The sequence below is a fragment of the Macrobrachium nipponense genome, chromosome 29 (assembly GCF_015104395.2).
Source record: "Macrobrachium nipponense isolate FS-2020 chromosome 29, ASM1510439v2, whole genome shotgun sequence".
Taxonomy (NCBI): Eukaryota; Metazoa; Arthropoda; class Malacostraca; order Decapoda; family Palaemonidae; genus Macrobrachium; species Macrobrachium nipponense.
Window position 1 is genome coordinate 56,520,391 of NC_061092.1, and position 18,244 is coordinate 56,538,634.

The 18,244-nt window shown below is 37.8% G+C and overlaps 1 long non-coding RNA gene across 1 annotated transcript; it reads left to right on the forward strand.

Moving 5' to 3' along the window:
* Positions 1 to 4,015: 4,015 nt before the first annotated feature.
* LOC135205972 (uncharacterized) lies at positions 4,016 to 10,436 on the forward strand. The gene is made up of 2 exons (XR_010312655.1): positions 4,016 to 4,056; positions 9,309 to 10,436. It is a non-coding gene; the product is annotated as an uncharacterized LOC135205972 (long non-coding RNA).
* Positions 10,437 to 18,244: the final 7,808 nt, after the last annotated feature.

Here is an 18,244-nt window from a genome sequence, read left to right on the forward strand (position 1 = left end):
GACCTGCGGAATGAAAATACGGGAGTTTAATTTCATAATTTCCATTAGCAAGCTCTAGGAAAATGAATTAATTCCTTGCAGTGGATGATCCTTGGCGAAGTATTCAATTAATTCGCTTCTGAATGTGAAATGGAATACGTAACTCGCTCACTCTATTTGCTCCAGGTCCCCATGACGACTCATTTATTGGTGCTCTGACGATACATCTGTGGTTCTCTCTAATAATAAAGGTCACTCGTTATCCTCAAGTAAAGGTACTTTGCATTACCATCTGTGCAATATTATCCCACAAGGATCTCGACAGTATCATGTAATGGCATATTGGGAGCAATTCTAAGATCTCTAGTTATGAGTTAGGTGAGCGGAATTACTAATTCAATTGTGCTCTCTGTCTATGTCTCCCTCTCTTTATCTCTCTCTTTACAAAGACGCACACACACACACCAAATGTACATACATATATATATATATATATATATATATATATATATATATATATATATATATATATATATATATATAGATATAATATATATATAGTATATATATTACTTAATTATATATATATAATATATTATAGATATCGAGATATATATAAGTCATATCACATTTCCGTGATTCATATACATACATCGAGCTACAATGTCCTTTAATATCTAATTCGCTCTACCTCGGAATTAATATATTTTCATATATGCTTAACCGAAGGGGAATTTTTTTCTCGATAATAGACTTGACTGGACTAGGGCGCCCTGGTCCAGGCAAGTCTATTATCAAGAAAAAATTCCCCTTCGGTTAAGCATATATGAAAATATATTAATTCCGAGGTAGAGCGAATTAGATATTAAAGGGCATTGTAGCTCGGTATATATATATATGTTACGCATAATGTGAATAATTGCCTAATGTGAACATTAGGCAGAAAAATTGCCTAATCTCCATATTAGGCAATTTGTTTTGCACAATGTTGACAATAGGCAAATTACTTGCCTATTGTCAACATTAGGCATGATTTTCAGATTAGGCGAGGGTATTTTGCCTAATGTGAATTGAATGACGAACCACTGTAACTAGAGTGTTGTTCGAATGTTGTTCGAAACTTTGGGTCTGTCACTTAAGCCATTATCCTTTGGTCAGTGTGCTACGCTGAGGGTCCCGGATGTCAATCATGGTCCAACAGATCCTAAAAATCTGTTAGTGGTCGTCCTCTGGGAACAAGATGAACTATACACTGTAGGTTGTCGGGAAGGAATTCATGGACCAAAATTTACAGCAGCTGATCTATAAGTGCAATCAAACAGCCCCTGATAAAGTCTGAAGAGGTTCCTGATATCTGCCTATCGCTTAGAACAGCAACAGCAAGAACCACTGGTGGGCAAGGATATATAAAGTGCCATTGTACTACTCAATGTACATCAGGACGATGCAGCTGCCTAAGAAAAAAAATTTAAATGCAACTCACGCCGTCACCCGGGCAGATCATGCAAAAATTTCTGATTCGACTCAACTGAACCCTGAGATCTATTGACTTATTTCTCTTTTACTGATATTGCATTAATTATGTTTTTGTGTTTATTCAAATAAATTGGAATTCTTTAAACTGCCTCTACATTAACCCTGTTGCATTCTCTTGTAACCTCCCGTGGGTTGTCTGCAGGATTAATTGCCATTTCTACACTAAACCATAATACATGTTTAGATTAGGCAGTCGTATTCACATCGGGCAAAATTGAGCTGCATAATTTGAACAACAGGCATATTTGGCCTAATGTTAACAAATTGTAAACTTTATGCAAACTGCTTGCTTAATGTACACATTAGGCAATTTTCTGCCTAATGTTCACATTAGGCAATTATCCACATTATGCGTAACATATATATATATATATATATAAATATATATATACTATATATTATTATATATATATGTATATATAATATTATGAAGATTCCATTAAATGGTTCTGTACCGTGAGTATGAAACCCAATTCGGTAATATTCAGCTCAATAACTCACAGGGAGGCCGAGGCGAATTCAATCTGCGAATAATAATAGACAGGGAATGACGGCTGTTGGTGCCTTTCTCCTGTGAACCCTATTCACTCAAATATTTTCTCAAAAATTGGGTAAAATAGTATTCTATTCTCTCCCTCGCCCTTTCTACTCAAAATATCTATTTTATATGAGCATGAGCACGTAGTGGCATAAAGGGCGATACAGGCTTATGGTGAATGAGCGTTAGTTAGAAATAATTGAAAAGAGTTTCAATCCCACCCAACAATTTTGGAGCAACTTTCCGCATGCCATACGTTAAAAGAACCGATTTACAAAGAATGAAATAGTCTTCTTTTCCAAAGAAAACCATTAATAATGTGTTTAGGCGGTTCAGAGGCAGATTTGTCATGAACTATATATATATATATATATATATATATATATATATATATATATATATATATATATATATATATATATATCATTCGAGCTACAAATGTCCTTTAATATCTAATTCGCTCTACCTCGGAATTGATATATTTTCATAGATGTACCGAAGGGGAATTTTTAGTTGATAATAATTTCGTCCCCTCATGAGATCGAACCACCGTCCAACGGACAGGAACGAAATCAGGACCGACAGCGATGTTAGCGATTCGGCTAATGTCACTGTCGGTCCTGATTTCGTTCCTGTCCGTTGGACGGTGGTTTTCGATCCCAAGAGGGGACGAAATTAGTTATCAACTAAAAATTCCCCTACGGTACATATATGAAAATGTATCAATTCCGAGGTAGAGCAAATTAGATATTAAAGGACATTTGTAGCTCGAATGATTTATATGAATCACGGTGATGTGATAATTATTCATATATATATATATATATATATATGTAAGAATTACATTATATATAAACCAGTGACCTGGGGTCCATGGCATTGATGGGGGGGTTTGGATGGGTTGTTGTTTTTTGTTGGTTTTTGTTTCTACGTGACCAAAGCAGAACCTAGATTACGCTATGCGCTGTCTGCAGTAGCCTGATCTAGCTCAAAGCTTTGTCAACATTTTTATGTTATGATAACTTTGCACAACAACTTCCATGGGAAGCGGTTGACCTGTTAACCTACGCCGGAAACTTGTAACTTCCGAGCCGGCGAACTACGTATGTGTTTTTATATGAATTGCTGAGATAGCTAATGTTCCGCTATCGACGCTATGCTTTAGAATGGCAGTTCCACGCCAACTATCAAACATATCGGTCGTCCGACCGAGCTGCATCTCCTAGTATGGAGTTACAGAATAAAGTTGTTAACTTGTTCAACTAGCCTGTTTGAATCATCTCCTCTAGACAAGAAAGAACCTCTCTACTAAGATATCCAAGGGAGATGAGAGGAACCAAACATTACTTACGGATGACAGCCGTAAGGAAAGAACAAAAAGTCTATCGCCAAGTGATAAGACATAAGAAGTGGTGGCAGCGAATAAACGAAGAACATAATTAACAAGACCCATATCAGCCGACCGAAGGTCTACAAGAACTAACTCCACCTTCAACATCAAACTAAACAGAGGAAACGGGATCTTCATCAACGCAACAGTTTATGAAGACGCAACTATGTCCTTCATCGAGAGGAATACAAGCATTTAACACTGACGTTTGAGCAACTGTTATCACTTATCTTCGAGAATCTACTACACGGACGAGGGCGGCATCGAACATCGACGGAAAGAAGAAAACAAACACAGGGAACATCACCCGATCTAGCAAGGACGGAGGCTGTGACGTCATCAATCTTGGACTTCACCGCGCATCGTGCACCGAGAGAAGGCCGTGACGTCATCACGACTTCCGACGCGAGACGTGGACAGGAACTGTGACGTCATCCCATGTCAACAATCCTTCGCAATATAATCTGGAGCTAAGTACCCATTTTTATCTATTCAGGTCTTTTCCTCAGTGAAGTGTTTGTCATCAAGATTCGATCGTACCATTTTTATCTATTCAGGTCTTTGCCTCATGAAAGTGTTGTTCATCAAGAGTCGATCGTCCAGTATTCTGGGGGTGAGTTGTTTCGCCCATATTAATCTTCCTTCATTACAGAACCTATCTTCAACTACGAGGTTCTCGCCCGCAGATTAATTTTTTTTTCTTTTCTAGTTGTCATTAACCATTTCTTGCAGGAATTCTCCGTAATATTTTATCATATTATCTGTATTTTTGTATCTTTTGGGGGATTTTCCTATTATTATAACACACTTATACAGTACATTGCTTATGCGTTTACGTAGTGGTCGAGTGTACTCTTATAGATATTTTGATAGGATTGCAAGGAATAGAAGTGATAAGAAAAAAGTGAAAGCCGAAATGGCAACCACTCCGGCTGGCAACCCCAACGTGGTGACTCTCGTTAGCGCGAGGTCAGCGATTGTCCCTTTTCAAGGTCGGGTCAATGGGTTTCCTGCCTCAAAATGTTGAGGCATGGATCTCATCTGTAGACGCTCATTTAAATGCAAAAAGCATGACAGACCCAGCAGTACAATTACAGGAGGCCAAGAGCTTCGTTGACTTTGCGAAAGGCGACGCAAGTGCGTATCTAAGGGGGGTTTCTTTCCAAGAGGCGCTTACATGGGACGAGTTCAAAATTAGATTACGTGCCGTGTATGGGGGTGAAGAGGCTTTAGATGTAGTATTGGCATTGAGAAATATCCTTAACCAAGCCTCCATGACTCAGCTCAATGTTGTCGAGCGGGCGGCGCTAATTGCCGACCGGCTAAATGAATATCAGGATAGTTTTTAAGTAACTCCGGGTGGGTTGCGGGTGCTAAAATCAAAGTGAAAGATTTTATCCGTTTTGATCTACCTTACGTCTATCACTGTAATGTTGCCTGAAGCGTTAGTACGGTGTTTTGATAAAAAATTGCAGCCCGACAGTACGGAATTAGATGTGTATAAACAAATCAAAAAACACATGTCTAAATGTACCGACCTAGATCCTTCGCTCATTCAAGTTTTTGCAAAAAATGACAACAAGCCACAACAAGTAAATGTGGTACATAATAATAATCAAGTTGCAGGGATGGTTTGTTATAACTGTAAACGACCAGGTCACATGATTTCAGACTGTCGGACGCGTTTTTGTTCAATACACAATAGTTTTTCAACTCATTCATATAACCGTTGCTACTCGAGGAATCAACAGCAAAATGCTACAAACACGCAACCAGTTGCTAGTGCAAATAAAAAGAAGGGTCCTCAGTACTATAAGAAAGAAACAACCAAACGGAAATTCTGCACAACAGCAGAAACAACAAATCGTGCTTCAGGTACCTCTGTTCCTTGGGCCGTCTAGCCAGAACTCGCAAGGGCAAGCGAATTTTCAGGGTGTGATAAACAAAACAAATACCACGTAGTTCACTCCAAGGGGGGAGAGGGCGATGTTGGGTCATCAATATCAACATCTTTTGTATCAAATAATCAGTTTAATCATTTATCAGATCATTGTGAGACAATTGATTTTCCTATGAAACACACGGCCGAATCAAAAAATCTGTGCAGGTTCCCGTAGATTTGCAACAAATTCATGCAATTATTAGTCAAAACGAGTTGGCGACCAACCTTACATGCAGTAAATTTGTGACCTCATAAGTCATTCACTTTGTTCTTTGATTCTGGTAGTCCACGTAATATAATGGATTTAAGGACTCATCATTTACTCTTTTCAAATTTCCCTATAGAAAAGTCCGGAATGAGGCTCTCAGGCATTGGGAATAATGAATTAAATGTTGTGGCGTAACTCATGTACAGTACAAGGTCGGTAAGCGCACGTTTTGCTGATACCTTTGTCGTTGTACAAAACATTAATATGTATCCCGCAGTAATTATCGGATACCCGTCTATGGCACTCAAAATATTATCTTAGCACCTGCAAAACACGGCGTGTATATCAAAGGGAAATTCTATAGGTCTTCTAATACCCTAAAATCAGTTTTAGATAATAAAGAGACAGGCAGAGTTGTCACTTACATTACGGAACCAATCACCTGTCTCATGAACCAAGAAATAATACAGGCAACCCAACAAGAACTCTCGCTCACCCGTAATATCAGCTTGCACGCAAACTCTCGAGCCTAACGTAACTTCAAATATATTAGTGCGTGTAAAAAGAACCTTGCCAGGATCTGAAACATTAATCCTTTCCGAAACTCTGAAAACACACGGATTATCCGTCACACAAGCCGTTTATACAGTCGGCTCACAACAACAATGTAATATCGAAGTCTGTAACTCATTTGAATACCACTTTAGTAATCCACAAAAATCAACATATCTTGGATGCCGAAGTTTATAAACATCGCATTCTTACCGTAGCTGAGATAAATCACGCTCAATCAGTCGCGGATGAAACCTTTTTGCAATCTATAAAGAATAAAATCAATCAGGACATTCAAGAAGAAGAAATTCAGCAGAAATTTTTGAATCTGTTAACTAAATATCATGATGTTTTTTTCCACTACGGATGGAACCTTAGGAAAAACGGATGTCATCGAGCATCAAATCAGGCTCAAGGACAAACAGAAAGTAATCTATGTACCTTCGTACCGACTTCCTATGAAATTTCAGAATGAGATAACAGAGGAAGTAGGTAAAATGTTAAAGGAAGGAGTCATTAGGAAATCAAACAGCCCTTATAATTTTCCGTTAATAGTAGTACCGAAAAAAGATCGAACTTGGCGGATATGCGTAGATTTTCGTCGTTTAAACGAAGAAACAATCCCTGACAGATTCCCAGTACCATGTACCGATGATATCCTATCTTTACTAGGCAGAATAAATATTTCACAAGCCTAGACTTACTAAAAGGATTTCATCAGATTCCGATGGAACAAGAAAGCATCCCATACACTGCCTTCAGCACAGCCAGGGGACATTATGAATTTTTGCGTATGCCTTTTGGTTTACGTTGTGCTCCTATAACTTTACTCGTATGATAAACGTCGTGTTTGGAGACTTGTTGGGAGATATCCTACATGCCTACATGGAATGACTTAGTAATCTTTTCCAACACATTAGAAGAGCATTTACGTAAATTGGAGTTAGTGTTACAAAGGTTAAGGCAGCATAATTTAAGGGTAAAGATAAGTAAGTGTGAATTTTTTAAAACAAAACAGAACTAGTCTATCTAGGTTTCACGGTTTCTAGTGAAGGTCTTAAAGTCGTCCACGATAAGGTGTCGGCTATCCGTAACTTTCCGATACCTACTAACGTCAAGGGAATACAGCAATTTTAGGATGCAGCGGTACTATCGCCGCTTCATCCGCAACTACTCAATCATAGCCGCTCCCCTAACCGATCTTATAAAAAAGGGCGTAGATTCGTATGGTCTGAAATTCATCAACAGGCGTTCGATAAATTGAAAGATGAACTGTGTAGTTCTCCTATCTTGAAATTTCCTGACTTCGGTAAGGAATTTTTTCATAGCAACAGACGCCTCAGACCTAGGAGTAGGTGGGGTATTGCTTCAACAATATGATAGACAGTTTTTCCCTATAGCTTTTTTATTCACGTAAAACTGAGACCTTCCGAAAGTAAATATGCAGTAATAGACAAGGAAGGGCTCGCTATTGTTAATTCACTCGTGCACTTTAAATTCATAACATACGGTTATCCCGTCAAGGTTCTCACTGATCATAAGCCCCTAACCGACTTCTTTAAAGGCTTTAGTCACAGCCCCAAGCGAACTCGGTGGCACATGATCATTCAGACTTTGGCGCGAGGATCGGGTATTTACCTGGGAAAGCAAATATCATTGCTGACGCATTATCACGCAACCCCTCTTCATCTTGTACCGAGCCATTAGCTGAATTAATAGATATCTCAACCTCCATGCCCGTTGTTAAAACTATATCCGAACAGGAAGATCTGGGCTGGAGTGCTGAACTATTACAGACGGAACAAAGAAAAGATCCGCAAATAGAAAAAATCATCATTGCGTTAAACGGAAATCCGAAGGAAAAAGAATACCTAAAGTATAAGCAGCAGAATTATATCCTACAGGAAAATATCCTGTGTAGATCCGTGACGAGGAAAACCCGCAACACACGCAGTTGAATAACAACCAGGTGGTGGTGCCTATCTCACTCATACCCACTGTCTTAAAGTGGTTGCATGAAAATCCACTGCACGGACACCCGGGTTATACCTTGATGTCACAGAAAGCCAAATCCTTATTTTATTGGCATACGATGCTTAGAGATATAAAAAAGCACATAGCAAATTGTCGCACTTGTCAAGAATACAAAGGGCACACGAAGACACCTGTCAGCCTAGGGGCTTACCCCGTGCCAAATCAACCCTTTGAAAGAGTACATTTAGATTTATTAACAGGATTTTACGAGTCAGACAGAGGAAATAAGCACCTCCTAGTAATTATAGACGCTTTGACTCGATATACAGAACTTATAGCGCTTAAAACAAAAACCGCGGTTGAGTGCGCTAGGAAGTTTTACGAGTGCTACATTTGTAAACATGGAATTCCACACATCATTATCTCAGACTCGGGCGGGGAGTTCAATAATCATTTCCTTAACTCCTTGTGCGAATTCCTTTGTATAAAGAAAATCAATACCAGGTATCTATCACCCAGAGTCTAATGGGCTAGTGAAAGGGCAAATCGTAAGGTTTTAAACATTTTAAGGTCACCTTAGGGGGGGCAGATCCCAACTGGGACATTGCCATACCTGCGGTAACTAAGCACACTTAATCACTCGTATCACGTGTCTATTAAAATGACACCGCACGAGGCACTGTACGGTATCCCGGCCCGAACGCCTTTCCACATCTTAAAGCCTACAACTAATTTATCAAATCCTCTAAAGGATGTTATGGATGCAAGCATAAGTCGATATAATATAATTCGTAAGAATTTAGAAGAAGCACAGATCATAATGAAAAAAAATCATGATAAAATAGCTAAGCCAAACTAGAACATATGCCGTGGGCGATCAGGTATACATACAAGTATACGTGCGTAAAGGTTTAAATTATAAACTGACACCTAAGTTTGAAGGCCTGTTTAACATTTTAGAAAATTTAACGGCCAATAGAGTTAGGGTTCAAAATGTATCCAAACCCACTGATGTGAGAATAGTCCCATTGGCACATATCAGAATCTAAAGAAAGGTAGATGGAGTGAGGGAAAAAATGGTTGTATTTATGAAACTTGTATAATAAATTATATATATATATCTATTAATCATATTGTATGTAAACCTATTCTTTTACGCGAGTTATTACATCTGTTTTACTCATTGCAGGTTTTCAAAAATGAATCTGTTATTGTTAGGAGTGATATTGTGTATTCAGACATCTTTGTTGTATGGAAAGAGCGCTAGGACTAAAGACATAGAATTTAATCATGGCTCGATTATCGAGAGAATCGATGATGTATTCATCGTGTCAAGTAATATTGTTATCGAAGTAGATATGCATGCTATTTTCTTACCTGAAGATGACGTCCTTAACTTAAAGAATGACCTGATGAGGTTTGGTATTTCCCTTAAGGAAATGCATGAACGTAATTTTCATGCTAACTCAGAGATTTCACTAGCTCAAACGCTAAGCGTCGCGGAAATGTTGTCTTATGACATACAAAATAAAACCGCCGAGGCAGAAGAACTCGCTCGTGCGACCTGCTGATGTGGTCTGTGCGGCACAATACTCTTGAACGCCGCAACCCGCTTATTCTAGCTGGACTAAACATCTTAGGATCAGTTGCGAATCTAGGCTTAGGAATCTCAAATCGCCTCAAGATAAATATCAAAATAAAAGAATTGAGTTTTTGCAACACAAAACGGAACTGGCCTTATCAGAACTTCGCAGCCAGTTATCTTCGATCAATCAAATAATGAATATCGTTAATGAACATTCAAATAATATCGATCAGGTCATGGAAGTTCAACATTTGCTGGCTACTTTAGCTTACTATAGTTCGAAAATAGATCATATCCGTGTGAAAATATCACATTTTATTGAAAGGTCAAAAGATTACGTAGAAGCAATTACGTTAGCAACAAAGGGTGTGTTATCTCCTCACCTCATGCCTATTAAAGATCTGACGTTAACTTTAGAAAACGGAAACGGGAGAAGCTAGGTTATATTCCTTTATTAGATGCCCATAAAGTAGAATTCTATTATAGCCTAATATCAGTCAGCGTTGAAAATTATAGAATTATGATCACAATTCCTTTTGATTCTTCCGATGCTTGGCAATCATACAAAATAGCACCGTTTCCTACTTTTATGACGAATAACTCAAATCCAGTAATATCCAATTTAACGGGGCATGTACTGATTTCTTCTGATAAGAAATCATTTACAGTCATTAAAGACTTAGATAAACTCACTCACTGTTCAGAAGCCATGAATAATAAAATTTGTACAGCTGACTCTTTTGAATTCTATCCTATATCAACGGATTCATGTGAGTTAGACATAGTGCTAAACGGCTCTCTCTCTCATACAAGCGAAGGTTTGTCTGGGGAAACTTTATCCCTTTTACGGTAATAAATTCAATTACAGGATGAATAATGGTTCCTGGATCCGTTATGATAAGGCCGGATTCGACGTCGTGTGTCCGGACACATCCACCGCCCATGCCCCTATCTTCGTAGCAGCCGATGGTTGTACGGGACATCTACAAACTATACCGTTAGAGGGGTCAACACGATAATACGTGAGAAGGCGTATTTCGCGAACTACACGTGGGCTACCACAATCATCCCATCACTACCTCTCCCATACAACGCGCGAGTAGCTCATCGTCTGACGCAACTGGCTGAGATGACCCACGCGTCATCGACTTATGCAGGTGGAGAAAAATCTTCGCTACTACATTCTGCTAGCCGTGTTCAGCGTGACGGCCATATTGGTTATCGCCGTCAACATCTTTGCTTGGCGTAGGCTGAGGCGTAAACAGAAGGATCTCCAAGGGAACGTACTGGCCCGTCTGGATGACGTACCCGTTAAACTCAGTCGTTTGCGTTTAGGGCCGCCTGAACCTGGCCACTTCAGTTCGTGCCTAGGGAATTGTCTGGAATTGTGTTGTGTGTGAAAAGCGGTCCGTATGCTGGCAAAAATGTAGGACAAGAAAGACTCACGCCTTTGCATTTGAACAGTTAAAGTATCTCCAGGGCGCCTAATAAATCATTATAGCCCAATATTATACATTAATATATTCCTAAAGGTATTTTTCGGGCACCTAATAAAATATCAGCCCTATATATTTGGAATTTCTGCAGAATTACATTGTTATACTATTATACCAATTATAATTTTATCTATTATAAAGAGTGACAAGTACTCTTTAACAATTATCCATGATCATGCTATAATCATTATTTAGTAACCATTATTCTTAATCAGGTTACCTGTTATCATATTAATCATGTATACATGTTTTGATTATTTTTGGGTACATAATCATTATTATTACCAAACATGGATCTATATTTTCCATGCATTTATCTTTGTTTATGAATATGTCAACAAGGGTATGTAACAGAACCTTTTTATGCATTTAATCACTTAGTATGTTACGAGCACGCTCCTATGAACAATGTTTAAAGTAATTTTTTTTTTTATTCAAGGCTTGAATAGGTAGCAGACCGAGCCTAATGTAAGAATTAACATTATATATAAACCAGTGACCTGGGGTCATGGCATTGGAGGGTTCTACGTGACAAAGCAGACCTAGATTACGCTATGCGCTGTCTGCAGTAGCCTGATCTAGCTCAAAGCTTTGTCAACATTTTTATGTTATGATAACTTTGCACAACAACTTCCATGGGAAGCGGTTGACCTGTTAACCTACGCCGGAAACTTGTAACTTCCGAGCCGGCGAACTACGTATGTGTTTTTTATATGAATTGCTGAGATAGCTAATGTTCCGCTATCGACGCGATGCTTTAGAATGGCAGTTCCACGCCAACTATCAAACATATCGGTCGTCCGACCGAGCTGCATCTCCTAGTATGGAGTTACAGAATAAAGTTGTTAACTTGTTCAACTAGCCTGTTTGAATCATCTCCTCTAGACAAGAAAGAACCTCTCTACTAAGATATCCAAGGTAGATAGAGGAAGGAACCAAACATTACTTACGGATGACAGCCGTAAGGAAAGAACAAAAAGTCTATCGCCAAGTGATAAGACATAAGATATATATATATATAATATATTATATATATAATATATATATATATATTAATATATATTATATATATACATAGTGTGTGTGTATTGTGAACACTATATTTTTTGGACGCTTGATTTCAATTTCATGACCCCTATTGGTTTGTTGCATAAGAATAGGGTTAATAATGCGTGTGAGTGCGCATGTGTGTGTGTGTGTGTATGTGTGTGTGTGTGTGTGTGTGTGTGGACTGAAAATTGAATTTCAGCTTTCTTTTAATCGAACTAGCGTCCATCTTCCTGTACCGAGGTTGATCTACTAGCCCTATGTCCCTACTAATTATCTCAAGAAGTATACGGAATTTTAACAGAGGAGAGAAAGTTATTGGTTCCCTATTCTTTCATTTTCCTTCAGGCGCTTTTATGGAAAAGACTTTGGGAAGTTGATCCAGTTGAATTTTCTACATATGCTCAGTCAAAATTTTCGTCGGTACAGACGGAATGATTTTTGCCTGATAGTGCCTAATGTTCCACACCTTGAAAACGGGACATTTAAAACTACCTTTGCTATGTGTATTGCCTTGGTGTCCGTTGTAAGTAGTTTAGAAAACCTTGATCGAAATGTAATGTGAATCATTACATATTTGCAATCCTATCTACTGTTAGAAAACGTAGCATACAAGACTGTAATTTACTCCACGAAGCGATACACGAGTTACAACGCCGACAATGCAGCTTTGTGATCGCCGGGTGTCGCTGAAACTACATTGTTTATCTCAATTTATTTTTTTCATTTATCTACATCAACTCACGTGTGTTACATAATAATAATTTTGTTTAACCTATCGTGCTTCCGCCGTACTTTGAGTGGGGAGTCAAGTAAGGAGCGTTTTGAAATAAAAAAGATAAAGTATTTGTATAAGACAAAGAGCCAAATATCGAAAAGAAAAATGTTATCAGCATAAATAATTAAATAATATACTAACTCTACAGATCTGGTGATATATGATTTTTGCCCGAAACGAAGAATTTTTGTTGAGATGATTTTACTTATTTTATTCATTAATAAGTCAGTTGTCTCTGCTTATGAAAAACCTACCCAACCGCTTCACCATTTCTCTCTCTCTCTCTCTCTCTCTCTCTCTCTCTCTCTCTCTCTCTCTCTCTCTCTCTCTCTCTTAACATTTTGCATTTACCTTTTGCGAAAAAGGTTTTGGTCTAGAATCCATTGAAAATAAATAAATAAATAAATAAATAAAGGGAAAAGTGAAAAATCAGCTAATGGAAAAGCTACTTACCCTCTTGCTAAACGGTGGAGAAGGATGCAGTGGAGGGAAAGAGGCAGAATATCTAGATGCATGAAAAGGAGGAATAGAGAGGAGAGTCATACTAATCGTGAGGAGAAAGAGGAAGTGTAAAAAAAGAAGGAATAACGAAAGAAAGTGAGGAAAGGGTAGGAGGATGACGGGCTTAATAAAGGGGGGAAAGAGGCAATGGAGATTATTACCTTGGCTGTGTAGCCCAACTTCTCCAGAATCCTCATAAAGTTTAGCAACTCCGCGACGGAGATGTTATTAAAGGCATTGCTGAAGATGTTCGGCATCTGGCTTTCAACGACCAGTTTCTTGGCCTTTGCTCCTTCTTGAGCAAATATCATTTGGATTTCTCTATCTCTCTCTCTCTCTCTCTCGTCTCTCTCTCTCTCTCTCTCTCGCTCTTCTCTCTCTTCTCAAATCAGCATACAACCAGTCATACAGAAATGTAGCATGCATAACAATGCAGTTTTTAGTTAGCATAACTCTAGGATGAAAGACTAACGTTTTTTGTTTGGTGTGAAATGATTACGTAACAATATTTATCAGTTTGAAAAGTCAAAACTTTCAGAAAGACGCCGTTTGAACAAAGCAATAACAATGAATATAAGAATCAACCTGAATCCACATATTTATCTTTCCTGTATGTAACACAGGTAGTGTACATGAAACATTGTACATCCAGACTTAGTATTCTCGATCCCGGAGTCAACTCGCGCGATTATTCTGAATGATGGCAACATGGTTCGGAACGAAAACGTATCTCTCAAACTTGGGACTCGTCTTTTCTACCTATTTTGGCTCAACGACATTTTTGCGGTATGTATATTGTAGTAATAATTGAGCAGGAAAATACAAAGCTCCAACAGTCAATTTCGAGGTGAGATATTATCTATGAAACGAAAATCCTGTGGCTAAAAAACGTCACAGCTGTTGACTTCATCACTTCGTAAGATAAAAACCTGAAATTCCGCGTTTCAGTTTTATACATTTGAATTGAAAAGCGTTTGTATCTGAGAGAAGTGTATAGGCCTCTCATGCTGGCTGTAAATCCGGAAGGACAAAAATCAAATAAAAATCAAACCTCTTGGATTTGGTTCAAACGGATGTTTTCATTATTATCATTTAAATAAAATTAAGAATTCCATGACACAGAAATAACATTAAATCTTGATTACGAAATCATCAACAAAATATTACAAGTAAAAGCTGTGCTGAATCGAGTTTTCTGTAAAGCGTATAATGCTGTATGAAACTATCAGTCACTATCAGGTGGTGGCGTGTCCTATAGCGTCGTTAGATGCACGATCATGGCTAACTTTAACCTTAAATAGAATAAAGCTACCGAGGCTAGTATACTGCAATTTAGTATGTATGATGATTGGAGGATGGATAATCAACATACTAATTTGCAGCCCTCTAACCGCTTTAGTTTTTAAGATCTATTAGCGGACAGAAAAATCCATCATAATTGTTTTGTTTTACAGAATACTTAAAAACTGGACCACATTCTTTAAAGAAAAACAATCTTATAAATGAAGTAATAAAAGTCCACACTTATGTAAGATGTGTATTAAAAATTTCTTAAAAAACGGGAGCTTTCGTCTACTTGATCAATAGACCTCATCAGCCGTACTGATTTTTCCTTTTTAAAAATATACAAGAAGTTACGCAGGACAGCCAAGACGCTGGAAAACGTCTCCAAGGGAGAAAACAACAGAAACCAACTATACCAATCATGTAATTCCCTCGTTCAAATGTTGTCTGGCCAAAAGGCGAGCCGATCGTTTTGGTTGAACTACTTCCTCAGTGTGTTCGGCTGTTCCCTCGTCCATACCTTCTGCATCGGCACCTGCAATGGGGGCTCTTCCTTCCAATGCCTGGGCAGGAGAAAGAGAGACAACCTGGGCAGTAGGAGTGGCACAAACAACGTCTGTACTAATATTCATAGTTTACTATCATCTCTTCATAAACTGGTATTATTATCGTAGATGATAAATCTCGACAAAGAGAGGATTCAGATCACCTAAGCTAAACATAAGTATCAACTTTATATATTTATGATTAGGGGTACCTGTTCCATTCACGCATTTCTCTTTATTTCCAAAAAAGATATTATTGTTAATCAACAAAGCTCTTGAATGACTTGATAGAGAGGAGTATGGACCTAAAATTGTGAGGATAATCAGACTTGATCAAAGTTTGGTAAAGTTACAGGGGGAAACAGTAAAAAAAAAGAAAAAAAAAAGAAAAAAAAGAAAAAAAAAAAACGAAATTTAGTATTAAATTATTCTGGTTTGGAATTTTCTTCTTGCTTCCCTTGGCGTTTACTCTTAGTTCAAGATTTATCCATAATCTTTCCTCCTATTCTTCTGCTAAACAAGAAGATTAAGTAAAAGGAAATCTCGGTATGTTTAGCATCCCATATTGCGTAATAAGGTAGAGTCTACAAAATACAAATGAGTATATTTCTTCTGTTAGGAGATTCCAGCGAAAACCATGAATTATCTGCGGCGGATTATTCATCGTAGAGGATCTAATCATCTGCTCACTGCGAGTAACTGACTCCATCGCATAAGACTCACTGGAATGGCTCCCTGGCCGCATTGTAATATAGCGCAGAGCCGCTGCTCTCTTTCCCAGATGCCTTCAGCCGTTGTCTTGAACATTATATCCCAAGGCTTTTAATGGGCCACTCGTTACTCAACGTTTTTCAGGCAATAACGTAGTAAATTCGAATTAAAGGGAAATTGACCAGAAGAGAAGTAATTCTGCTCACAACTTCGACCCCATTATCTCATGAAGACAGTTACCCAGTGTAATCAGTGAAATTTTTTTGGGGCCATCCTAGAAGGTCTAGACTAGATCTGTCTTTGCTTGACAATAAGATGATGATGATGATGAAGAAGATGCATTTATATTATTATTATTATTATTATTAAAAATTCCTCATAGTAGCACGAGTCTTCAAATGGAGAAACAAATCCACAGTTATGTAAATGTACATATATTTAAGTTTAAAACAGAAAAGATAGCTTTCGGGAATCTGTACGGTTCCCCTTATCAATCTGACACGTTGATATATCTTTACAGCGAAGTAAACAAAGCAGGAGTCAAAAAATTAGTACTTGTTTATTAAAACAATGGAACCGGTCGTCAGTATAAATCAGGCAATGCCGTCGTTTTCTGATGAAAATATCATCTAAGACCCATTTTTTGGGTGAGATACGTAGATGATATTTTCATTATTTTTAAAGGTAACCCTTCAAATTTTGACAATTTCCTTCGGTATATTAATGGAATCTTGCCCTCTATCAAGTTCACAGCCGAGCACGAAACAGATGATAAGTTGCCGTTTTTAGACATATTGATCTTCCATGACCCAGTAACTTTCTCTTTCAAATTTACAGTTTATCGTAAAGAAACCAATGCAGAAACATACATTCATTTTTTCTCCTGGCACAATAGTGAAGTCAAAACCAACATCTTAGTCAATTTTGTTTTGAGAGCCCTTAAAGTATGTGACCCCGCCTTCATTGACAGAGAACTTAAACACATTGAAGATGTTTTCAAAAAACTTTGTTACCCTTCCTATTTTATTAATAATGCCTTTAAAAAAGCCAGAAGAATATTCTACATAGATTCATCTAAAGTAAATGACAAAAAGAAGTTTACAAATTGTCTTGCACTCCCTTTTAATCTTCACCTAAACAGATAAGGAAAAACTGTTTAACAAAAATCACAATGATAAAATAAATATAGTCTTTAATTATAATAACACTATTAAGAGACTTCTTATACATAATAATAGCACAACGAATCACAAACAAGTTGGTGTTTACGAAATTCCCTGTTCAGAATGTGACTCTAAATATTTCGGTGAAAGTGGTAGAGGGCTGCCCACTAGAATCGGGGAACACAAAAGAGTTACCAGTTACATGCGGGAAAAACAATGTATTAGTTAGTCACAGTCTTAAGCTCGATCACCGCATAAATTGGGAAGATTCTAAAGTAATTTTCAGAAGTAAAGAAGTTGGTATTAGAAGGCTAGTGGAGGGTGCGGCGATAGACAGTGGTTTTTCCATGGAAGGTCAATAAATCTTTCACACAGAAGATAAATTCACCAACAACCTTATTTCCAAGAAATATATTAAAGGCTTTAAGAATAAAGAACATTATGAGAGTGTTGTCTCTTTAGCCACATCTGATGCTGCGGTTGCCTCTCTTTCTCCCGTTCAGGTAACTCGGTTACTTCCAGTAACCGATGCTGCCGGCGCCTATGCTGTTGAAGAGGACCATCAGAACGACCGCACTGGGCTAGGACCAATTCGACGTTCCAGACGACTGGCGGGGCTTTCATCAGAAAACGACGACATTGCCTGATTTATACTGACGACCGGTTCCATTGTTTTAATAACAAGTCACTTAATTTTTGACTCCTGCTTTGTTTACTTCGCTGTAAAGATATATCAACGTGTCAGATTGATAAGGGGAACCGTACAGATTCCCGAAAGCTATCTTTTCTGTTTTAAACTTAAATATATGTACATTTACATAACTGTGGATTTGTTTCTCCATTATTATTATTATTATTATTATTATTATTATTATTATATTATTGCATATATGTACTTATATAGAGTGGAACGGATTATTAACGTGCCCAGGTGTTTCTGGATTCGAATTATCAGAAAGGGTTCGATATAATTCGTAGGAGGGATGACGCAAGTTTTGTCTTTTTCATTGAAAAT